At 43.6% G+C, this 25,051-nt stretch overlaps 1 long non-coding RNA gene across 2 annotated transcripts in view; it reads left to right on the top strand.

Annotated features, from left to right (window-relative positions):
- The window catches only part of LOC137670196 (uncharacterized), a 38,258-nt gene that overhangs the window by 6,524 nt on the left and 6,683 nt on the right, over positions 1-25,051 (top strand). The window contains exon 3 of one of the 2 annotated variants that reach the window (XR_011049219.1): positions 10,371-10,453. The exons of the other annotated variant lie outside the window; for it this stretch is intronic. This is a non-coding gene — a long non-coding RNA (uncharacterized lncRNA). Of the gene's footprint in view, positions 1-10,370; positions 10,454-25,051 lie in introns of those variants that run through there. 2 annotated transcript variants of the gene reach the window in all.

Below are 25,051 nucleotides of genomic sequence, written 5' to 3'. Positions count from 1 at the left end.
ATCTTTATTGAAGAGTAGGCTGAAGGAAAGATGTTCAAAACAACCCTGGGATTTTTTTCAGAGTGCCATAAGTCATGAGATAATGTCATGAAATTTTTCTTTCTGTCAATAAAGAAAAATTCTGAAATTTGCAATGAGAATATTTCAGGTGAAGTGTTTCCTTCTGAACCCGAGAGAAAGACAGAGGAATGATACCAGCTGATTTCTTGTCATAGATCAGCTGTCAGAATGAGCAGATAATACTTAGTTAATGGCATCCGAAATAGAGATCCTCCAGACCAATCTGCACAGCCCTTGTAAAAATAACCAAGGAAAAAATAATTTTGAAGTAGTTAAGCATTTGACAAAATGCAAGATAAGAGAAAGCTCTCAGAGATTAACTGGTACAGAACACTTCTTTTGCCTTTTCTCTGATCATTTTCCTTCCATTCTCATGCCTCTTCCGTTCACTTTTTTTTCTAATACGTACACCAAGAACTCTGTTTCCAGACAGCCAATTCAGACAGAGGTTGAGCAGATATCTAAGGGAGCAGCCTTTGGTAAATCGAGTAGGAACATGTAGGTAGAACTAGGAATGAGTGACATAGGCTGAACATGCCTGTATAACTGAAAGGTTTTACTTCTTCGGTCCCACGGATGCAGCATGACAACAGGTAAGTGACATATTGCTTGTTTAGGGGGATGTGCCAGAAATTGTGCGGTGCAGATCAAGTCTTTTGAAAGAAAATCAGACCAATTGGAATCTTGTCTGATGTTTTTAATTATCTTAAAACTCAATCTCTAGATTTCTAGAAAGGAGTGCATGAAGGAATGGAGGCACTTGGATACAAAACCATCTTCCAAACCATTTGAAATTCACTCTGATAGGAGTGACTTTTGAATGAGCTTTATTTCCAGCTAAATTTTAAAGCAAGATGCCAGGCAATATAAACCTGTATGAACTGAAAATAAAGAGGAACATCCTACTGGTTTCTGATAGCTATATATTGTACCAGTCAGTCCAGTTACTACACTACCTGAGCATCTCAATCTTTAATGTGTGTAGCTTCAAAACTTCTATACAACTGAAATTGATTTTAAAGAACAAAATCAATGTCTTAGGAACGGGCTCTCACATTCTGAGTAGTTTTTAAGAAGAGTCTGCCTACATATAACAGGTGAAGATATATTGCAATATGCTGTTTTTTTTCTGATTTTTTATTTATGAAATATATCTTTCCCAGGCATACAACCAGCACAAAACCAAATATGAAATTCACATAATAAGGTGATAAAAAGCAGAACACCTTCCATAACCCTTCAGTCTGCCAGTTCTTATATTTTTCACCCACTTACGCTGTTGTCAATGCATCTTTTTGCCTAGGGAAAAATACAGGATTTATAATGTATCAAGAGAGCAAAAAATCTCAATCCTTGCCACACTGAGGTGAAAGTTTCAAGTAAAAGGATCATCGCCCAACACATACTTTTCTTTAGTGTTTATTTTAGTCTAATCTACTCAGATTTTATATATTTTTAGATTATCTTCATCATCATAGTATTTGAGCATTAGCTCCTACAGCCCACATATGGCAAGAAATACTCTTGTATGTAGCTGGAAGATACTCAGGAACAAATGGGAGTCCAAGAGGAATAAGCCTGAATGGCTAATGACATCTTTAACACTTGCAAGCATTTGCTCAAGATGCATCAAGTTCTGACCTTGCATCAGTAAGGTCCACACCTTAAGTTTGAGTGCTGCTGAATAATAAATGAGGAGCAAAATGCACGCACGTTTCCAGTTCCCCTGAAGCTATAGTGGAAACTTCTAGCTGATCCTACATGCTATCATGGGATGACCGGGGGGACAGTCAGGGAGGAAGAAGGGCAGGTTATGTGACACAAACCCCATTCACTTATGTGTTTAATAAAGTAAGCACAAGGAACATCTGTGCCTTGGCTGCAGAAATGACTGTGAAGCAACTATGAGGATGTTTAGCAGCAGGGATGGGACTCTTCTCAGTCCCACTCGCAGAATGGGCTACATGGAAAAGTTATGTCCAGTTAGGAGAAGAGGGAGAGATGTAAAATAGAAATCCATAGGAACTTCCATTGTTCATGGAATAATTTTTAGGCCTTGCATGTTATCAACATGCAAATACTGGAGTGAATGTATCCTGCCTTTTTAATAAGCTGCACGGATCAGTGAAAGAAGCAGCCCTATCCAGTCATTTGCTTAATGAAACCTGAAAAAAAGATGAGGTTCGGCTCTATAATGCCATGCTGACAAGCAAGATAGTATTCTTATTCGTCTTTTAATCTTCTTCTTTCAGGTGTCTCATTTGGTTCTTCCCCTATTAACTTTCTCATGTCTTCCTGTGCAGCACATCAGAGGCCACTGTAGCTCTTGTCATAATATTTCCAGTTTATAAGAGGGCAGAGGGAGCAGAAAGTAACTACAAGATAGTTCTGAATCTTTCATCTTCGTTTCTAAATCCTGTAATTTCTTTAAAGTACACACTCTCCTTCTTTCTTGCCACCAGAAACAAGAACTTATTTGTATGTCAAACAGGGCCTTAATGAATCCCACAAGATAATCATAGCAGCAGCTGTCCAAGTTAGTTTCTATAAATAATTCTACATGATCTTTACTTATGTTTTTAAGTGCTAACTCGAGAGTCTTCCTTTTTCTTCTTCTCACAATCCCATTTGAAACCAGGGATGCTAATTTACTAGTTAAGGCCTTTAAAAAGTGCTTCACCTTAGGCGCAGATTGTGGTACTGAACACTGAGCTCCTCAAATGTGCCAACTGAAAGGAAGCACGGAACCTTGAGGAGCAGCCAATATTGCAATCATGAAATTGTTGGTACAAATATTTAGAAATGTCTTGAAATAACGTTAGTTACCATTCAGCAAAGGTTGGCACCTCTAAAATGGTGGTTGCTAACTAATCTCATGCTTTACTAACTTGGTTCAACAGAATGTGTCTTAAGGGATTATTACCTTCCTCTAAGGAAGCACTGAGTACATACAGCATTTTTCCTGTACTCTACCCTTTAAAAGTCTCTAACACAAAGAAGGGCAAATAACAGTAAATTGAAATTTTGTTGCCTTGTCTTCCAACATCTGCATGCTCTATCCATCACTAGCAGATGCTTCTTTTATGCCTTCCTTTTGGGCATAAAAGAAGTCTGAGGGTATTCTGAATTTGAATTGCTTTATTCAACATATATACCAGTCCCAAAATGAGGATGTGCAGCCAACATGCAAGGCAGTTCCTTCATGTAGGAATCCTAGCCCAACATCTCTGTCTGGTTCCCAAGAGACAACTCTTAACACCAGAATTGATTTAACAAGAGTTAAGGCAGACAGCCAGTTTTCAGGCTGTTCACATTGCCTCCTCTTCTTCTGAGTCTGCCAAGGCACAAAGTCCTTGCGTAACCCGGAGACTGAACAGCAAGACAGCAGGTCTCTCTGATGAAAACCTGCTTGCACACTGTAAAGGTAACATTAGAAAATTCTGTAGTGATGCTACATGGTGATGCTTCCCATAGTGATATGCCTGCTTAGCTGTTAACAGAAAAGGTAACTGCAAAGCTCTGGAGCTTCACTTTCAAACAGCATTTCTGCAGTTGCGTTTGTATCCAAATTATCTGCGTCTGCAAAACAAGGATAGGAATCAGCTTTCTCATAGTACACTGATACTGTTTCCATCTGTCTTTAAAAAGTTTGCAGTGTGTTTAGTGACAGGCTTGTTCTCAATAATTTTCATTCCCAGCCTGATCAATTACACAAATGGGGACAATTTTACTTTGCGAACCTCATTTTTCTTCCATCGATTACTGTAGCTTCATGCTGATGTCTTGTAGGGCATCCCTCAAGAGTACTGTGTTTCACACATGCTTTTCTCAGAAGAAAAGAAGGATTTTAATTTTTTTTTTAGTAGCTCAGAGCTGTCTGTTTCTAGTTCTACTGCACCTTTTCCCTTCAATTGTTTCAGATTTGCAAGTAAGATGCCGCTAGTAACGTAGGAAGGCTGCAGTCACTTCCAGCCTGTTCTCAGCACTGCCTACAGACTGATGCAAATTGGCACATTTAAAGCCCAGGCAGACAGCAGCTGTGTAATACAGTGGCATTTCCTTCTAAAATTTTCTGCACAGAAGAGGAGCTTGAAAGGAACATGAAATGAAGTAACAGTTTGGGGAGAAATCCAATTCCAATCCCAGAGGCAATACTACACTAAGCAATAAATCTTCTTGTCTGTATCTACAAAAAGAATAAGACATTCCTGACTTGCTAGCTCTGTCTTTACAGCCGAGCAGGTGCCTGCAGACCTGCTTCCCCCGTCATCTATATCAGGGACCTATTTGACCATGCTGCAATTCCCTTTCAGCATATGCTCCAGGTTTTCTTTTCCATGGAAACCAGGACACTGTCGAAGAAGGAGGATGGGAGACACGCTGTGTACCTTATTTCAACCTGACATGGCTTTAGGACATGAGCAGAAAACAACACCAGAGCCAGATACAGCTTGCTTTTTTTTTTTTTTTTTTAGCTTGCTAGGTATCCAGTAGTTTCAGGCAGTCAGGCAGTGTCTGATGTGAAAAACAAGCTCAAAAAATCTCGAAGCATCCAATTCATACAGAAAAGTACCTACTAGACTGGGGGGAAATAGAGACTTAAAACTAGTCGCTCTTGCAAAGTCACGGGCAGTTATGTAGCTTCAAGGTAGCAGTGCCTCCCATCTAATTCCAGCACAATCTGTCACTTGGCTTTGAAAAAGGCAGAGTGAACAGTAGTCGTTCAGTAGCAGAAAACATTGATATCTATTGTGCTGGCACATTAGTATTGGAAGGAGGATTTCTGCGTGATTTCATTCCTGAGAGCCCACTGGGGTTTTTTTGGACTATTCCTTTTCCGTAAGAATAGTCCTGCTTCTAAATTTCCCATCAAAACAATGTGTTTGATCAAAAATGCAGTTCCTGCCACATGAACAAATCTAACATACTAACAACTCTTTCATCGGGAGACATACAAAGTTGGCTTGCTTTCAGGGTTGCCTAACCGAAGTTTACTGTCCTTCAGTGTGTGGAGCTAACCCAAAAGGTGGAATTCTGAGCTGCTTCTCTGCGAGGCCAGCGGGGAGCTGCCCCCACCGCCCTCCAGCTTCCCTGTCCCAACTACTGCTCCAGTAGCAAAATGTACTTTTCTGGCTGGGCTGGGGCGAGGAGCCTGCTGTACACAGCATGTGGCAGTGACATTTTAGGAGAAGGAGTCCAACGTGGGAGGCCAGACCAGAGAGGAGACACAGAAACCCAAGCTATAGCTCTCAGGGGACACAGTTTCCCTGCGCAGAGAGATGAAAATTGACTTTGAGCTACTCAAAATAAAAGGCTGAAGGATTTGTCTTTCCCACCTTCCTTTTACATCACACGGGTATTCTTCTCTTTACCAGTATCTTTAGGCTTTCAGTTCCTCTATCCAGCTACAGTCTGTTCTGCTTCTGGGAAAATCTGGGGAAAGGAACTGCAAATGGAAAATACATACCCATGTTTCTACCCACCTCTTCCCCCACGCATTTTGGTAAAAAAAAAAAAAAAGTGCAGATCTTATATCTCCTTTTCTTTAAGCCTAGATTGCTTCTCTTAATGCTTTCTCTAGTGATTTCAGCTACGCTTTTTTTTTTTTTGTTCAAGAAGAAATAAACCACTTCACATTTAAAAAGCCACAAATTGTTGCTTCCATTTTGTCAAAAAGGCTGGGCTCCTTCCAAGTTTAGAAATACTCTCAAATCTGCCAAGTTTTGTCAAACATTACCTTCCTGTAACAAGAAATATTCATACTTTTTGGATTAAAGAGAAAAAGGAAAAACAACCATTCAAACGCCTTCTATAAGAGGGAAGGTTCTGTGTTTTCTTGGGTGCAGACATGGAGGAGGAGCAATGCGGAAAGACAGTATAAAAAAGAAAAAAGCAGACAGAAATACCCAGCTGAGGGCCAATCTGAGTTTATAACTGGTATGAGATTCTGCCAGTCTTACCCATGTAGCGCAATCCCAATTGATTTCTGGAGGTTCCTCACAGGGTAAGCTAATGTTTAACATAAAGAAGGGTTACTGAATCTTGTCCTTGAGAAGTAGGGGTCAGGAAGCTGTTATTAATTCAACTGCTGTATTCCTGACTGGCAAGCCTGCTCAAATCAGGGTTAAATAACTGATTCCTTAGAGCAGAAGTGTTGTGGAAGAGCATGATCGTTACCATTTATATTCGTTCTAATACAAGGTATTTCAACTCCCCCCACCATCATGTCTTACCGAGAGTGATCTGGTGAAGGAGGATGGCAAGTCTTTGCAAAATGATCTCGAATTCTGCCAGATACTCATAGTTTAAGTTAAGTTGTATAGCAGTGCAAGATCAGACACAGTGTGAAAGGCAATAATGCACATGTTCTTTATTCCAGACTATTTTCTAAGCTTGCATGATACAAAACCTCTACAAAACCACTCTCTATTATCTACCGGCAGTCCTGGTTAACTGGAGAAGTTCCAGCTGACTAGAAATTAGCAAACGTAACGCCCATCTACAAGAAGGGTCAGAAGGACGATCCAGGGAACTATAGGCCTGTCAGCCTGACCTTGGTGCCAGGCAAGGTGATGGAACAGATCATCCTGAGTGCCATTACACGGCACATGCAGGACAATCAGGGCATCGGGGCCAGCCAACATGGATTCATGAAAGGCAGGTCCTGCTCGACCAACCTGGTCTCCTTCTATGACAAAGTGACCCGCTTAGTAGATGAGGGCAGGGCTGTGGATGTAGTCTATCTAGACTTCAGTAAGGCATTCGACACTGTCTCCCACAGCATCCTCCTAGACAAACTGGCTGCCCGGGGCTTGGATGGGTGGAGTCTTAAATGGGTTAAAAACTGGCTGGATGGCCGAGCCCAGAGAGTGGTGGTGAATGGGGCAAAGTCCAGCTGGCGGCCGGTCACTAGCGGTGTTCCCCAGGGCTCAGTTCTGGGGCCGGTGCTGTTCAATATCTTTATAGATGATCTAGACGTAGGGATTGAGTGCACCCTCAGCAAATTTGCAGATGACACCAAGCTGGGTGGGAGTGTCAATCTGCTGGAGGGTAGGAAGGCCCTACAGAGGGATCTGGACAGGTTAGATAGATGGGCCGAGACCAACGGCATGAGGTTCAAAAAGAACAAGTGCCGGGTCTTACACTTCGGCCACAACAACCCCATGCAGCTCTACAGGCTGAGGGAAGAGTGGTTAGAAAGCGGCCCGGCGGAAAGAGACCTGGGGGTGCTGATCGACAGCCGGCTAAACATGAGCCAGCAGTGTGCCCAGGTGGCCAAGAAGGCCAATGGCATCCTGGCCTCTATTAGGAATAGTGTAGCCAGCCGGTCTAGGGAAGTGATTGTCCCTCTGTACTCGGCACTGGTGAGGCCGCATCTTAAGTACTGTGTTCAGTTCTGGGCCCCGCACTTCAAGAAAGATGTTGAGGTGTTGGAGCGAGTCCAGAGGAGGGCGACCAAGCTGGTGAAGGGTCTGGAGGGTCTGACCTATGAGGAACGGCTGAGGGAGCTGGGGTTGTTTAGCCTGGAGCAGAGGAGGCTCCAAGGTGACCTTATTGCAGTCTACAACTACCTGAAGGGAGGATGTAGTGAAGTGGGAGTTGGCCTCTTCTCCCGGGCAGCTAGCGATAGGACAAGAGGACACAGCCTCAAGCTTCGCCAGGGGAGGTTCAGGTTGGACATCAGGAAGAATTTCTTTTCAGAAAGGGTTATTAGACATTGGAATGGGCTGCCCAGGGAGGTGGTGGAGTCACCATCTCTGAATGTGTTTAAGAAAAGACTAGACCTGGCACTTAGTGCCATGGTCTAGTTGACAGGGTGGTGTAAGGGCAATGGTTGGACTTGATGATCCCAGAGGTCTCTTCCAACCTGATTGATTCTGTGATTCTGTGATTCTGTGAAAACCTCATAATTACTGGGCAGCTCGCTCACTTTTCGTGTCAATCTTTTCTACCTAGTCCACTCCAACGTGCGGGAAAGAAACATTGATTTTAATTCTGCCATGGTGCCGTGCATCTTAATAACACTCTGGAGTGACTGGCACGGATTCTGGATTCTGGGGTTGGTTCCAGTCTCGCTGCCAGGGGGCAATGTTGCAGAGAAGGGCTACAGCTGTGGTCTCTGAAGGGACCTGGTTATTCTACCTATGTATTCCTTCCCTGTGCTCGCAGTGCTTGAAGATGCTAATTTGTTCACATTTTCCTCTGTTCATTAATGCATTCTGTCCTTAAAAATTCAGTTTTTAAAAATAGTGATGTGTATTGTCTCTGTGAAAGATTAATCACAAGGAGGTGCTTGAGGTGGGAAGGCTTTTCCAGAGAGGTTCCACATGTTGTCAGCTAGTCACTCTGAATGGCAGCTTCCAGTTAGGTCCCTTAGCTTTTGGAAGTGACATTTAGTCTGACATGTGCCAGCTGCGCAGTCTACCTAGCCCTGCTAAGTGCAAATATTAACATAAGTGTATATTAGGATACTGTGTGTTAGCTCCTTAACTGAAATAAAGAGTGGGTGTTCCCGCGGAGGCAAGCAAATAGCATTGATTTACACTGGCTTGAGGATTTGGGCCATTATCGCTTCTTTGTACTTTTCAGAGGAGCTGCAAACTAGATAGTTAAGGCTTTTGCTGGAACATGGCAAGTAATTTTATATTTAGGCTGACTAGTGGTAGTGTTGGGGAATCTTTCTCAGAAATTGTTCTGCTGGATAGCCAATTCCTCAGGTAAGAGCTACTTATTTAGTTCAGTCTTCCATCCTGAGCCTGCTCCTCAGGTACGTCCTCCTTCTCTCAGCAATCTCATCTGAGCAGATTTCGAAGAACAGCTCTGATGATCCAAGGTATCTGTGTGTCTGACCAGTCTGTCTTTTGAAGGATGTCCCAGACCAGCTGCATCCATGCTGTGCCAAGCAGAGCCCCCGGCAGCAGCCCTGCACCTCGCTCCCAGCGTGCCTGTATGGAAAAGGTCCAAAAGTCGCTCCAATACTTTCTGAAAAACTCTAGTGTTACTGCACAAGTGCAAAGCAATGGCAATGCACATGAAATAGTGCCAATGCTTCCAGAAAATGCCGAGCTTCCTGCTCAAGGGTGACGTACCTTCTGTGCACCTGCAGCGCGCTGGGCTAAGGGCCACGTGCTGAGCGCTCTGTGTGCTGTGGTTGCCCCAGCAGTTCCTGCAGGGCTCCTGCAGCCCTGCTGATGGTATCGTTCTGGTGGCTGTATTTGTTTAAAAAGCTGATTTTGTTTATAGCGTAATTGGATCACAGTTTTCTTGGGCTTTTTTGCCTCTCTAGTAAGTATGCTGTGAGTACATCTGCAAGCATTCATATGTTGAGATAAAATTACTGGTGGTGCTCATCTCCCCCTATGCTACTGCTGCTACCTCCAGTAAATGTTCATGTGCCTGAATGCCCATGTACAGACGCAGATGCATGCGGGCAGCACCTGATCCTCCTTAATTATTTTTAGCCTAATTCCCTGAGTTGTTCTGCTTCCCGCTGATGAATGGAAAACTGTAGTAGTAGTGCTGTTTCATTTCACCAGCCTCTCAAGTGTAGAAATTATGGTAAATTTGAAAACAAGTGAGATTAGATTGATAGTTACACCTCCTTCTCTAATTAGCCAACCACAGGATCTGTGGAGACAAGGGAGGGGAATAAGATTTCACCATGGCGAGAGTGCTGGAGGTTCTTTCTTCTCTGTTCTTTCTTGTCTGCCTGTTCTGACTGAGAGTGAACCCTTTGGTGACATGTGTTTTATTTACAACTGCCCTGACTATGCTCCATCAATGGTTTCCCTGACCTTGGCTCAATGATTATGCAACAGAGTGTTGTAAATTATCTTGTCACCAGAATCTCCATTTAGGCAAGTATAATCACTTCCTTGTAAGAACCCAGGCCTGGTGTACAGAAACAAAAAATCTACTGCATAATAATGAGAGCAATGTGCTATTAGGGCTGAAAAAGCCCCTCTGCCACATGGAAAACTACCACATACGGGTCCTTGGAACGTGAACATCATTAATTTGTGCAAAGTGCTTAGCAATCCTCGGCAAAAAGGTGATAAAGTGTAAAATATTATTTTTAGCTGCATCATGAAATGCAGCATGCCCTGTCCTTTACTTAACGCAGTATTGAGTCTCTCCGTGCCTCGCTGCAGTGACACTTGGCAGTGCTGCAATCAATACTTGGCAATGCTTCTGCAGGGTCCATATTGCAGGGAGCGTTCTTCGCCTTATTGGCTCTCTGATCAATGTGACTTGCAGACTAGTTTTTCTACACCCATGGTAATAAAACATGTAATGCTGGTTCCTTGCAGTGCATCAGAGGAGTGAAGTGGAGTGATTGCATTCTGCTTGCTACAAGAAATTCGTATTATGGAGATGAGGAATCAAATGGCCGTGTGTCTGCAGGTCTGTATGTGCACACATGTGCATACTGATTCCTTCAAAGATATGTATCCTCGCTTGGCTTTGCTAGCTGGGCTGCAGGAGATGTGAAAGGGATTCACTATGATAGCGATGGTTGTGTCCAATGAGCTAGAATCCATTTAAGTTGTAGCATATTTGCTAATGCCAAATCTGTTCTCGTGTTTGTTTCACTTCAGCTGAGAATTACACTTTCCCTTCTTGCATTTCAGAATGATGGAAAATGTCCCTCCCATAAAACAACCCTTTGGTGTGTCTCTAGACCAAGTCATCAGCAGCTTTCCATTTCTCTCTCCAAAACCTTGAATGTAAAACCATGGGCTGCTAAATTATTATTATAGTATATGAGGGAATCACACTATCTTGTTCTTACTCCAAAGATTTTACAATTAGTCCTCAAGCACAGCACTTTCTCCTCTCTCTCTCCATAGTAACAGGGGAACTGCTATTTTAGTATATTTGTTAGGAATGTAGTTAGTATTCACTGAATAAACTCAGAAAGCAATATTTCACTAGAATAATTATGAATATGTATTTACTTGAATAAGCTGTTGATTTTGCATGAATTCTGCACACCGTTTCTTAGGCAAATATGCTAATGATTGATGTGTGAAAATTTACTTTATTTTGGGCTTGTCAGACTAACTAACATAGTGATCCAAATCCAGAAGATTATTTCCTTGCACGTAAAGAGCCGTAATAATTATAGGAATATTCCAGGGAGGTTGATTACTGATACATCAAACCCTTCTGTATGGATACGATGACTTTGCAGCAATATTTTAAAACAAAATTTATTTTGTCGTGGTCTCTTGGCATTGGTAATCAATCAGGTCCTCATAGCTATATTAGCTGTACCAGGAAACCAATTTCATTAGGATCCTTTCACATCATCTCTGTGACAAACACTGTGGAAAACACTATGGGCAATGATGCCAATGGGCAGTGAAATGGGCAGTGCCAGTGGGCAATGGCTATCTCAGCAGGCAGTGGGGAGCAGTGGGTGTCATTTACCTGAACTTTAACAAGGCTTTTGACACTCTCCAGTAGTATCCTGGGTACTGAACTGGAGATATGAGGACGGAGCAGGAGAATGACAAGATGAATGGAAAATTGACTGGGCCACAGGGCTCAAGGAATAGCATACAGCAGGTCAAAGTTGAACTAGTGAGTGGTTACTAGTGTTGTTCCTCAGGGGTCACTACTGGGTCTGGTACTATTTAATGTCTTCATTAAACCTGGACAATGGAATAGGATGGACTTCCACCAAGTTTGCTGATGACCCAAAATTGGGGGAACAGTTAATACACTGAAGGGCAGGGCATTGAAGAGGAATCTCAACCGGCTGGAGGAATGGGTTGGCAGAGACTTCATGAGGTTCAACAAAGGCAATTGCAAAGTCCTGTGCCTGCTAAAGACTAATGCCCTGCAACAGCACAGGCTGGAGTCCAGCAGGCTAGAAGGCAGCTTTGAAGGGAAGGCCCAGGTGTCCTGGTAGACAACAAGTTGAACAGGAGTCAACAGTGTGGCCTCGTGGCCAAGAAGGCCAGCAGCATACTGGCTTTATTAGTAAGAGTGCAGCCAGCAGCTCAGAGGAAGTGATTACTCCTCACTACTCAGCACAGACATGGTAAGACCATGTCTGCAGGGCTGTGACCAGTTTTGGGCTCCCCACTACAAGAAAGAGATGGACATTTTTACTGTGAGGGTGGTGAGACACTGGAACAGGTTGCCCAGAGAAGCTGTGGATGCCCCCTCTCTGGAAGTGTTCAAGGCCAGGTTGGATGGGGCTTTGAGAAACCTGATCTACAGGAAGGTATCCCTGCCTGTGGCAGGGGAGTTGGAACTAGATGATCTTTAAGGTCCCTTCCAACCCAAAGCATTCTGTGATTCTATGATTCTATACTGGAGCAAGTTCAGCAACAGCCACCAGAATGCTCAGGGAGATGGAGCATATGGTGTACAAGGACAGGCTGAGAAAGCTCGTTGTTCGTCCTGGATAAGAGATGGCTAAGGGGGTATCTTATTGCTCTCTGTAACTACCTAATAAGTGGTTATAGAGAAGATGGAGCCAGATTCTTCTTGGGAGTGCACAGCAAAAAGGCAAGGGGCAGTGAATACCAGCTGCAGCAAGATAAATCCCAATTAGATATAAGGAGAAGAGCTTCAGTGAAGATTATCAAGCACTAGAACATGTGATCAGAGAGGTTGTAGACTCTCCATGCTTGGATATTTTCAAAACCTACCTGGATAAGGCCCTGAGTAACCTCATCTCACTTCAAAGCAGACCCTATTTTGAGCAGGGCTATGGACCAGAGGCGTGAAAGCTCCCTTCCAGCTTATTTTATGGTGAGTTTATGGCGAACACTTGTAGTGAATTTTGCACTTGGAAAAGTACTCCTTTTATCTGTATTTTGGATATCTTTCATGTCACAGTAAGTTCCACCAGAAAGGCATCCAAAGAATGGGAGTTTTGCCAAAGAAATGAGTGCTGAGACTAATTTGTATCATGACAGTCTGGCTATGAATTTATAATTGTATCACTCTAAAAACTGACTGGTTCCATACCTACAGATCTCTGTAGCCGAACATTAACCACCTGCTTCTAGGGACAAAAACCTTCTGGTGCTTTAATCTACAAGTTGTGGTGGATGCAACCTCTGCCCTTCACTGGCCAGCCACACATTCTGGCACTCTGTTTCCAGCCTGCCTGACTGCACTGAGTAGGCTCTGCAACCCCGTGTATGCATGAAGACATGTGACTGCTCTTCAACGCAACTGTCAAAGAGCCAAACGTACAACCTAAGTGTCTCTCACATCACTTGCGTATGGAGAAGTGGGCAGAGAAGTTCCAAGCCAACCTGAGTTTGAGTCGATGGAAATTGTGCCATTGATACCAATGACAGCAAGATTTCACAGTTCCCCTCCCTTAAACATGTGCGTACAAATCCTAGAGGCAACATTTAATGCAAAAATAAGCTAGGTAAGCAGATTTACACAAAACCACTAGTTGTTTTTTGTGTTTTTAATTTTTGAAATGTGAATGGACGTTGCTTGCAAACTGAATTTAATGGTTCATTCCTGATGATGAACCAGAAACACCCGTTTTGATGTGAGTTTGTATATGGAAGAGTATGATTTGCACTTTGCTTGGGCATTTCAGTGGCAGGGCATCTATTCTTCTAATTCTCTGGCTGAGGTGCTCAATGAAGCATGCATAGAAAAGTCCTCCAAACTGTTTAAGAAGCTTTTTTAAGCCCCCAAAGGGTATTTTAATTTCTGCATGTCTGGGAAATAAATGTATAAGAAGAATTAAACTTGGGGGTAGCTACATGGTACAAGATTTTTCAGCATTGCTCTACTAATGTAACTGATTGAGTACAATATGTGTTGCTTGCCATTTCCTGGAATAAAAAAATGAGCTGTTGAGTCTCAATGCGCTATTCCAATTATGGTTATAAAATACTGAATCAAGTCTTTCTTTAAAAAAAAACACTTGGAATTAAACAGTTCAACAGAATTAATGGTGATTCCAGATGGGCCTGTATTTGGCACTAAGAAGTGTGTGAAAGCAAACATTTTCAACCAGAAGTTTGAATGATTTATAAAAGTTCTTGAGAGATTTTTCACTAGTAAAGGTGCCCTTCCAACCCCTGCACATTTGGAGCTCACAAAGGAAGTGACACTTACTGAGTGAAAATCTTGGCATTGGTGAAAAACACACATATGTCCACGAGCAGAAGTGCTTGAAATAGTACAATTAAGAGCCCTAACAAAGACAGGTTCTCAACACACTCTCTGTGCCTTATTTCCCTATTAGTAAAAGAGGAAGAATAGCAGTTCCTCACCTTGAAAAGGTACTGAAAATAGGAAATCTTTTGTGATTGCAGGGTAGATAGGTATCATGGTATCGATACCTATAGCAATATGTTGGGAATAGAAGCAGCTTCTGCTTGTAAGTTAAACTTTTCCTTAGGTCTGGGACAAGACACTAGGCCAAAAAGAGAGAAGTCTACGTCTGACAACAATTATTTTAGTATCTAATGTTGGGCAGACTTGGGACTACTGGAAATAGCAGAAGGCAGAGTTACAAGCTCTTAGCCAAAAGCAATCATTATCTTACTCCACTGACTAATTGTCTCCCTTTTTCAGAGCATCCCTGTTATAACCACAAAGTAGTTAGTAGACGTTTAGCTTGCTTAAGTGCAAGTCAGCAGCTGGAGTTAGGAAAAGAGTTTTAGCATCATGTGGTCAATCAACCTCTTTACGGGTCAGCAATGATTATATTAAATGGAGGAGCAAGGAAACAGATTACACACACTTCATGTGTTACATTAAATCAATTATTAATAGGCACCTGGGTATCTTACTGCATTGTACTCTGTTATGAACTTGTGAGAATGATGAACAGCAAAGCAGAAGCTAATAGACTGCCCCAAACCACTTTTTTACCAATTATGGGTTTAGCCTAGTGTCAGTTAATGGAAATTACTGAATTTCGCATCCTGCCTCTTCTGTGATTTACAGGCCATTCCTTGATCAAGACTTTAGGGATGATGTCTTTTGCAAGGGGAGTGGAAATGACAACATATGGCTTCTGTCTCATATTACATCCATTTGTAACCTGCAGGTTTAGCTGCCTTTTTCCTACAAAGCCCGAGAGACCCCCACAGTGCAGCTAGCTCCCAAATGCCACAGAACATTTCTCCTTGCCAAATTTCCCCCTTTTATTCCAATGTCCCGTTCCTTTATTCCACCACCTAAACACTTTCTGTCTGCTAATATAACAGCCTTTCTTTGCACATAAGACTGCCTAGTTATTCATAATTTCTAGGCCCAGGTTCAACAAGTCTGTTTGGAGATGATAGTTGCTCTACACACGCAACTTCCTTTCGTATCGGTGGTCCTGAGGCTCATATCAGGCTCCTGAGAGCTCATCCTTTTTAATGAATAAATGGTATTCTTATTTACCGGTTTTAAAATGTTAACAAATGGTTCCACAGGCAAATAATTGGATTCCAATACTTCCTAGAGCCATCACATGCTGACAATCGCATGGCTTTATCCTGTAAGTGTCATGATCCTTGTTATTATTTAAAGGCAGATGCAGCGTGGTTAGGAATTTCATTCATTAATTCTAATTATTGAAAATAACAAAGAGTGAGCCTTTAACATTTCATTTTTAATTCCATCTTAGTGTATAAGCAGTATATCTCTACCTTCTATTATCTGTAAATTTAAGAAACATCAAAACAGCTTCCTTTCACTTTCTGAATTTTCCAGGCCTTCAGTTCTTTCCCTTTTGCTGCTGCATGACCTTGGAAAAAACAAACCTTGCAGCCTGCACATTGGATCTACGAGGGCTTCCTTTTTGTCCATATGCACTGAGGCAGGTTCTGACACCCCGCACACCCCACAGCCCTGCGTTCTTCAGGTTGTGGTCGCTGCTCTCCTCTGCCTTGAGACCCATGGCCACAGACACTGCTTCCCCTTCACCCTCACCACGAAGTTATCCCTTTTAAAAGGGCTTACGAGGTTGCTCTGTTCCTTCTTGTCCTTCCTCGGTTTGTGCTCTTCCGCTAAAGAGATTGGTAGCGAATCTGATCATGCTCTTTTTCTTCTCTCAGCCTTTTTTATTAGCCTCCGTGAAGGGTATCATGTTGTCCATAGCTTTGTAACTTTTCCATTCGTTCAGCGTGTTCAGATGAATCTGACTTTCTAGTGTTTAAACCAAAACTCATCCAAGTGAATGGAAAAATTCCTAATTCCCTCAGTTTCTGGGCCTCATAAACTTGGCTTGTTTCTCCAAAGCTTTGCGCCTTTTGTATAATTATTTGTAACTTTGCAAAGTTGGAGTGGGGGGAAGTTTTTATAAACGTTGCCCAAATGGAATATCAGGGTCTCACATCCCCTCTGCATAGCTGTAAATGAGCTAGAAAACCCAGAAAATCTGTTGCGCTGAATAAAATAATACTAATGATTTGGAGTTCATGTTGGGCTTAGGCAGGCAGAGCAAAGCACCAGCAACTCTGCCTAGGAAATGTAGGGAGAAAAGCCAAACCTCATAAACATTTCCTTTCAAGGAAAATAGGTTTTGAAACAATGTAAATAAAGACATTACCAAAACCATGTTTTTCTTCTAGGAAAGGACCATCCAGGATGGAGGATTTTTTCCATTTAGGAAATAAAGAAGCCTGTGAAAAAGCTATCAAAATCTATTAGAAGGAGAGCAATCTGGACAAGAATAGGAACAATCACGTGAAAATTAACCTTTTTGTTTAGGATTGTAGGAGCTGTCTGTGAAATATTTTGTGTTTTAAAGGTCTGAGTTTCTGACAAAAGATCAGTTGCAACAGAGAATTTAAACCTATGCTTTTTTATATGCTTCTGCAGAATAGCAGTTGCTAACGCTAACCTTTATTTACAAAAATAACCCTAGATTCGAATGAACCACTTGGAAAAATACAACCTCGCTGTTCTCCCTTGCTAAGAGACACAGCCTTCCTGCCTCCTTCCTGAACGAGCCCATGGCAAAGGTACGAGTTGAGACCTGAATCCTGCAAGACCCTATGGCAGGCTGGATTGTTTTTCGCTTCCTGAAAGCAGTGTTGCAGGGTTATAACACAGGCTGCAGGTCTGCATATGCACAGTGTTATTTCATTTTCAGGATATATCCTTCACAACACCTTTCAGTCTTGAGCAAGAGGCTTTAGCTGTTCCCTACTGACTGGAAAAGGCAAGGGCAGTTCCCAGCCTGTTCCTTGGCTGCGGTCTCTATCAAATCCTTGCTGCAGCAACTGTGGGATCACTGAGAGGAGAAATTAAAATGAGGAGAGAGGCTCTGCTTCTAATGCAGATCCTGGGCCACTAAATAACTACCTAGGTATGTGGGCAAACAATGCCTGGGGTAAAGGAAAAGCAACAAGCCGAAACTGATTGTTTAGCGATACCATTTTTCTTCTTAAAAATGCAAATTTGCAGCAAGACCACATGTATTTCTGATGTGCCGGAAAAGGGCGTTTGAATGAACTGGCAGATTCTTAAACCCACTAGAAAGTGAAGCTCACTTCTGCTTTCCCAGTTGCCTAGGTGATTAACATGAGATAAATACAGTTCTTCCTATGTCTATTCTTAAATCTTTAAGACAAAGAGTTTTTTGAATTTGTGTTGCAAGATGTGAAGGTGTTTCAACAGCCAGATTTCACAAGAGCTGGGTCCCCCTCCTTTCCCTTTGCTCGTATCGCATTTCTGCTGTGAAGGTCACCTTATAGGCACTAGCTGAGCGCCCTCTGAGCTGTGTTAGGGCCGGGATGGGGGGGACTGTCCCTGGGGGTGACCCAGTTCAGCGCGGTGTGTGCCTCTATGTAAAGCTCCCACTAGTTAAAAATACCAAGTCATATATAATTATCTTTAGTGCCGTTAACACCCCGTGAGCATTAGAACAGCAAAAGGTGGTTGTCCGTGAGAAAGAGCAGATTGCTGGGCTGGAAATCAGAATACCAGGCTTCTGCCTCTGGCGTCCTCACCGAACTGTGCAACGCTGAGCTACTCAACTTGTTTCTCATCCCCCCTCCCCCTATTTTTCCTCCATCGTCTCTATTTGGAGAGTAAGTCCTTTGTGACAGGGATCGTCTCTCGCTGTGTTTATACAGTGCATGACAAAATAGGCCGTGATCTCTGTTGGTGGCTCCAAAATGCAGAGCCTTCAGACGAGACTTCTGAAGTCTTGAGAAATCGTCATGTGTGATGGCTTTGGAAAACCCAGTTCTGCTGTGGTTTTCCCTTCTCCTTTCTGAGGATCTCGGGCTGTTCGTAAGTGAGCATCAACATGAGGCAGGGAAATGCTGTCGCCCTTGTTTGATAGGTCAGCAAAGAGAAGTACAGAAATGTGGAATGGGTTTCTCCAGCTTATAGAGCAAACAGGCTGCTTTTTTTCTCTATCTATCTCCCCCAGTTCAATGTCCTGGTTTCATTGGAATTTGGTTTCCGTTTGTGGCCAGCCATGGTGATCAAGGCCCTCAGCAGTTAAATCCAGGGCAGCAGACCCAGGTATAATTCTATACCATTAACATCAAGTTCACTGTAAAAGGGAGGGCTTGCTAGGAAGAAGGGGTCTTTTCCTGCTCTTCTTGCCCTTGTTTCCAACAATTGTGATTCTTGGAGCAACTTGCCGGTGCTCTATAGGTAAGTATAATTTTGTCTCTTTTGTGTTATCATTTATATTGATTTCTTTATTTCATTAAATCTGTTTAACTTCAACCCACAAATCTCCCTTCTTTTCCCAATTCCCTTCCTTGTTTGGGGAAGGGACATTGGGTGATAGAAAAACTGTTTATCACAGAATCACAGAATCACAGAATGTTAGGGATTGGAAGGGACCTCGAAAGATCATCTAGTCCAATCCCCCTGCCGGGGCAGATTGCCTAGACCATATCACACAGGAACGCGTCCAGGTGGGTTTTGAATGTCTCCAGAGAAGGAGACTCCACAACCTCTCTGGGCAGCCTGTTCCAGTGTTCAGTCACCCTTACAGTAAAGAAGTTTTTCCTCAAATTTAAGTGGAACCTCCTGTGCTCCAGCTTGCACCCATTGCCCCTTGTCCTGTCAAGGGATGTCACTGAGAAGAGCCTGGCTCCATCCTCTTGACACTTGCCCTTTACATATTTATAAACATTAATGAGGTCACCCCTCAGTCTCCTCTTCTCTAAGCTAAAGAGACCCAGCTCCCTCAGCCTCTCCTCATAAGGGAGATGTTCCACCCCCTTAATCATCTTCGTGGCTCTGCGCTGGACTCTCTCTAGCAGTTCCCTGTCCTTCTTGAACTGAGGGGCCCAGAACTGGACACAATATTCCAGATGCGGCCTCACCAGGGCAGAGTAGAGGGGGAGGAGAACCTCTCTCGACCTGCTGACCACACCCCTTCTAATACACCCCAGGATGCCATTGGCCTTCTTGGCCACAAGGGCACACTGCTGGCTCATGGTCATCCTGTTGTCCACTAGGACCCCCAGGTCCCTTTCCCCTACGCTGCTCTCCAACAGCTCTGTCCCCAACTTGTACTGGTACATGGGGTTGTTCTTGCCCAGATGCAGGACTCTACACTTGCCCTTGTTATATTTCATTAAATTTCTCCCCGCCCAACTCTCCAGCCTGTCCAGGTCTCTCTGAATGGCTGCGCAGCCTTCCGGCATCTCAGCCACTCCTCCCGGTTTTGTGTCATCAGCGAACTTGCTGACAGCGCACTCTAATCCCTCATCCAAGTCATTAATGAATATATTGAATAGAACTGGTCCCAGAACCGACCCTTGCGGAACTCCGCTAGACACAGACCTCCAACTGGACTCTGTCCCGCTGACCACTACTCTCTGGCTTCTTTCCTTCAGCCAGTTCACAATCCACCTCACTACCCGATCATCCAGACCACACTTCCTCAGTTTAGCTGCGAGGATGCTAAAATTTATTGTTTAGCCCTGCGTGCAGGCTAAACGTAGACATTCAGTAATACAAAGAGACAAAACATTTTTAAAAACAAAAAATTCCTAGCATATCTGCAAGTTTTTATCTCCTGCTTCCTCTTCCCGGGCTGGCAGAAGCTGCCACATCTGCAAGTATGTGCTTCCTTTAATGTCTTCACTTTCCTCCCTGCTTCTCTGCTGATCTCTGGAAACTCTCTGGGGATTACTGGAGCAAACCGTAGCCGGGCAAAAAGGTCTCTTCTTTCCAGCGGCAGCCACTGAACATGTGTGTTATGCCTAATCCATGCTGAGGTTATAAACACCTCCATCCACCTAGCCCTATTTACCCCCAAATTATGCATATTTTTGTGAGACTTGAACATTCGCACATTGATAGTAATCTTTTTTTTTTAATTTTGCATGTTTTTAACTGGGAAGCAAAAGGAACATCATCACCCTTCTTTTAACCTCACAGCTCCGTGGTGCAGGAGACAAATTAGAACAGCATTTATTTTAAAGATGAGCAAATTGAGGTAAGGGATTATGGTACAATTTGGGTCCTACAGAAGTCAGAGGTGAGGTTGGAGGGATGGAGCTGGTGGTGCTTGGGCCAGAGCAGCCCATCACCTCAGCACTACCCGGGAGGGGAAACCATTCTCCTTCAGGCCAAAACCTTCCCGTTACCCCACATGGGGAAATGCAGAGCTGCCTTTTCCATTTTGCTCATTGTGCACGAAGTTGGAGCTGCTTCAAAAAGGAAGTTTAAAAAAAACAAAAAAAAAACCCAAAAAAAACCCAAAAGAAGAAGAAGTTATTTCAGACATGTTGCCTGGGTTGTTTGGTTTTGCTCTTTTCAGCCGAAGCCAAATGGCACGAAGCAAACACAGGCCTGGCTGCGGCGCGCGCTTTCCCAGGCTGTCAGGGACACCTAGTGGGTAGGGTAACGTGTGCCGGTGGAGGCAGGGAGAAACACGCTCTCCTGACTTCCCATCAAGGGCAATATTTCATCTTCTGAGTCACGCTGGTGCTTAATTGACTCTCATGTTATCCTTCGGAATGAACACGGAGTTGGGAGGAGTTTACAGCCAAACCTCCTTCAAGGAACGGTGATCGTAACGTGAGGAGATGATCTGAACAGCATTACCTGAACTGCCGCTAACGGGAAATGCTGCCAGCCTGGCTTTTGTGTGATTTATTCTTTTGAAGCCTGTTACAGTCATAATAACACCTACGCTGGCTATATGTGAGAGCTGACTCGGTGGTGGCATGATTCATCTCTGTCTGCAGTTACGTGTTTCGTGGGGTATTGCATTGGGGCCACTTTTATTGTATTGCAGACACCTACAAAATGATGTTTACTCCTGCTCTCAGTAGGATAGCTTCACCAGAAAAAGCAGCAGGAAGCTTAAAAAGAAGGCAGCAGTGTGACCATCCACCCCCCCAAAACCAACAGGGCTGTTAGATGTCAGGGCCGGACCCAAATCCATCCTGCTGCCTCATTGCTTGTGGCACAAGCCAGGCTTTGCTCAAGCTGTCAAGCCGTTTCCCAGATTGGCTCCTTGATTGCATTGCCTTAACGCAGGTTTTTAGAGGAAGAGGTTGTTGACTAATTGCTTTGTTTCCATCGTGGGGCTATGGACAACTGTTTTCCTGGCCTCTTCCCAAGCACCTGTCTGAGACGGCTGGCATGCAGATGCTACGTTCCAGATCCACGGTGTCCCTAAAAGCCTCCAGCCCATGCCAGAAACAGAGGCGTTACATGTAAGAGGTCTTGTGCAGGGAAAACCAAGCCCTTTTATAAGCATGTGAATTTTTTTTGTTGTTTAGGATAAATACTTTTCCTCTGCAAATGACAGAATCTGAAGGCTGGGAAGGAGCATCCTTGTGCTCCCACTCTGGGGACGTAGGCCCTGAAGAGGTTCTTGCACTTAAAAATTAAAGATGAACTGCAGCTTCTGAATCAGAAACATATCACCTAAACAGCAGGAAGCACTTATGCTGTGGACATTTTGAAATTGTCGTCTTCTGATCTAATTATGTGCTAGCAGTAAAACTGACACATTTATGGTTATTAAGTCCTTTTCTTTTTTTTTAACGTTTTACCAGGAATTCTAGCTTAGGATTAATAGGCACTTGCATCATTTCTGTCCTATGTGCTATATTAAGGAGCATCTACATCATCAGCAAGTATTTTTGTTATGCTGATACTGTGCACAAAGTCAAACACAAAGGTACAGAGCTTTTTCCACAACCCCCACCTACGCGGACACTCAACATAAATTGAGTGGCTTATTACTCATCAGTTCCTTCATTAAAGAAGGAGACTTAATTCTCATTTAATGAAATGAACACATTTGAAGGAGGGGGTAAAAATTGCTGCTTTCTGACATAGCTGCACTGACACAGTTTTGTAGCAGGACATAAATATCTGTATTCTAAACACTGCTGATGGGAAGAAACAGTAGACAATATATTTAAGAAGGCTTTTGGCACTAGTAACCTGAATTCTTGCATACAAGCTAGCAAAATGCAGTTTATGTAAAATTATGTTTATCAGTGTGTATACAAATGGATGAAAAAGCTCTCAAAGTATTATTGCCAATGACTCAATGTCAAACTGGAAGTAAATTTCAAGAGACTATTCTGAGCAGATGTGCAGAGATCTTCAGGGCTGATTTTAGTCAATATTTTTATTAGTGATTTGGAGGATAAATATAGAGTACACTTATAAAATTTGCTCAGGCTGGCAGGCAGGATCAGAATGCAGAATGATAAATTGAAGAGATGGTCTCAGATCAACAAGATGAAGTTCACTAATGACGAGTATGGAGTGCTACACTGCAGAGGGAGATATCGAATGAATAAATATGAAATGGGAAATAATCAGCTCAGCGTCAATATGAGAAAATGATTGTGTGTGTATAGTGGTTCATAAATTAAATATGACTCAACAATGTGATTATGCTGCAAAAATTGCTAATCCCACCTGGAGTTCTGTTAATAGAAGTGGTGTGTGTGGAAGAGGAGAGATTGTGCAGGCAGCAGGCTGGATGCCTGCAGCTCCTTAATTACAGTCCGGGCACCCAAGTAGATCACGCTGCCCATCACCTTCCAGACCTTCTCTTTCCCCCATCATCTCCAGGCCCTTTCCCCAACCACAGCCATTCTTTGCTGGCTTCCTCCGGGAAGGATCCTTGACCTTTTCTTCCCTTTGGAAAACATTGCCTATACTCCTACTGCCTTGCATCATTCCTTCTCATGGAAATAAATGACTGGTGATGCCAGAGGAGGTCTCCATATGGATCCTATAGGCACAGACCATTCCATACAAGCAACATGCGCTGCTCAGAGGAAGCTTGTAGGGACTCTGTCAAGGTGGACACGTGCTTCTGCAGATGCGCTGGCTCCTGGCAGCTTTGGTCTGAACCAAGGGGGTACCACACAAACTCAACACAGGTGTGCCACTTGCAGATGCAGTTCAGTTCAAAGGGGAAACAAATACTTAAAAGAAAGAAAGGAGACAGTCTCCTGAGAATTACCACTGTCGCAGGCAAGAGAAGGAAATGATTGCATTTCATTGCCTCATTTTTTTATCACAGTGAAATTTTGGAAGGCTTTTTTTGTTTTGTTTTGTTTTGTTTTTTTTCTTTTTAAATCATCTGGGATTTAATACTACACAGAACCATCCCCATTGCACTGTGTGACAACCAAGGGACCTGTGCCACAGCCCAGGCGCTGGAGCTGTAACCACTGACCCGGCCACAGCGGGCAATGCACAGAGATGAAAACTCCTCCTTTTGTCGCTTGTACGGATGGAATGGTGGGAAGGCTAACAAACAAACGAAGATATGTTTCAGAAATCATAAAGGGATCGCCTGAAGACTGGGGGGGTTGGGTGGTTGCACCCAAAAGCCAGAGATCTACCGCTAGATGGCAAACTTTAATTTTTATATTCCAGAGCTGCCCGCCTGGCGCCCTGTGCGGCCAGGGCTGGGGGTTCAGGCCCCGGGGGCCATGGCCACGCCACCCACCGCTCGGGCCCAGCCAGCTCTCCAGCTGTCCCACTTCTTCTTGGACACCAACTGGTCAAAAATTTCCGTGTGAGCATACTGCTCACACACGCAAGTTAGCCACGAGATGCTTTCCCAGGTGCCACTTTCCCCAGAGCAGGGAACGAGTAGCCTTCCTGCGTTTTTTCTCTGTTTGGAGGCTCCTGGTGATGCCCTGAGCAAGGACATGGGGGACGGAGACCCAGGCAGTTGTTTGGTCAGGCTCAGGTGAGGAAGGGATGGGGCTGGGGCTCTGCCGGGTAGGGCTCACCTGCGGCTGGGCGCTCTCCAAAGAACCACCGCCCTTTCTCTTCCAGCCCAGGTTTTTCTCTCTCTCTTGGCCAGGGGCCGGAGTTGGGTGTGCTGGAGAACAGAGGTGCTTTTCAAGGCTCGAGACATTGTATAGGGTGGCAAAAAGGCTTTTCTGCTCTTCTCTCCCTGATGATTGTCTCAGAAAGCATTAAGAGGTAAGCTGAGAAAGTGACTCTACTGAATGTGGCATTCCCTGGATCTTTATCGATCCCTGAGGAAATGGGCACAAACTGCAAACCAGAGCGGTGCCGGCAACGCAAGCAACCTCAGGTCCTACCAGTCCTTGCCGTATTGTGAGGAGTACTATTAGCACATAAAGTTTTACATATATTTTAGGAAACTCTAATAATATTGCTTAAATCAATCTTAATTTTCTTATGAACTTAACAAAATTATTCGTCTTCCCCGTCAGCCATGCATGTTGCCTTATTTCAATCAGTAAATTTATCTTGGTGCGAAGAGGTACATCGGTGGATACTGGGTAACTCAACCCCAAGTCTGAGATATATGCTCCTCTGTATAGAAATGAACTGTTAGGTCATGTTTCTCATACCACAGGTCTTAGACCAAGAGCTGACCTTATAAGCAGCACTGCTTCTCACATGGGGACTGCAAGAGGTTTCAATGGAATAAATCACATTTCCTCCACAAACACAGTTAACAATTCTGTGTAACACTACCAGGAAGAGTGTTTCTTCACCACAGGAGATAATGTTTTTGTGGCAAAGCACAGTGGTTAACACAGCGACTTCTGCA

This window comes from Nyctibius grandis, chromosome 1, assembly GCF_013368605.1.
Source record: "Nyctibius grandis isolate bNycGra1 chromosome 1, bNycGra1.pri, whole genome shotgun sequence".
NCBI lineage: Eukaryota > Metazoa > Chordata > Aves > Nyctibiiformes > Nyctibiidae > Nyctibius > Nyctibius grandis.
This window is presented reverse-complemented; position numbering and strand designations above follow the sequence as displayed.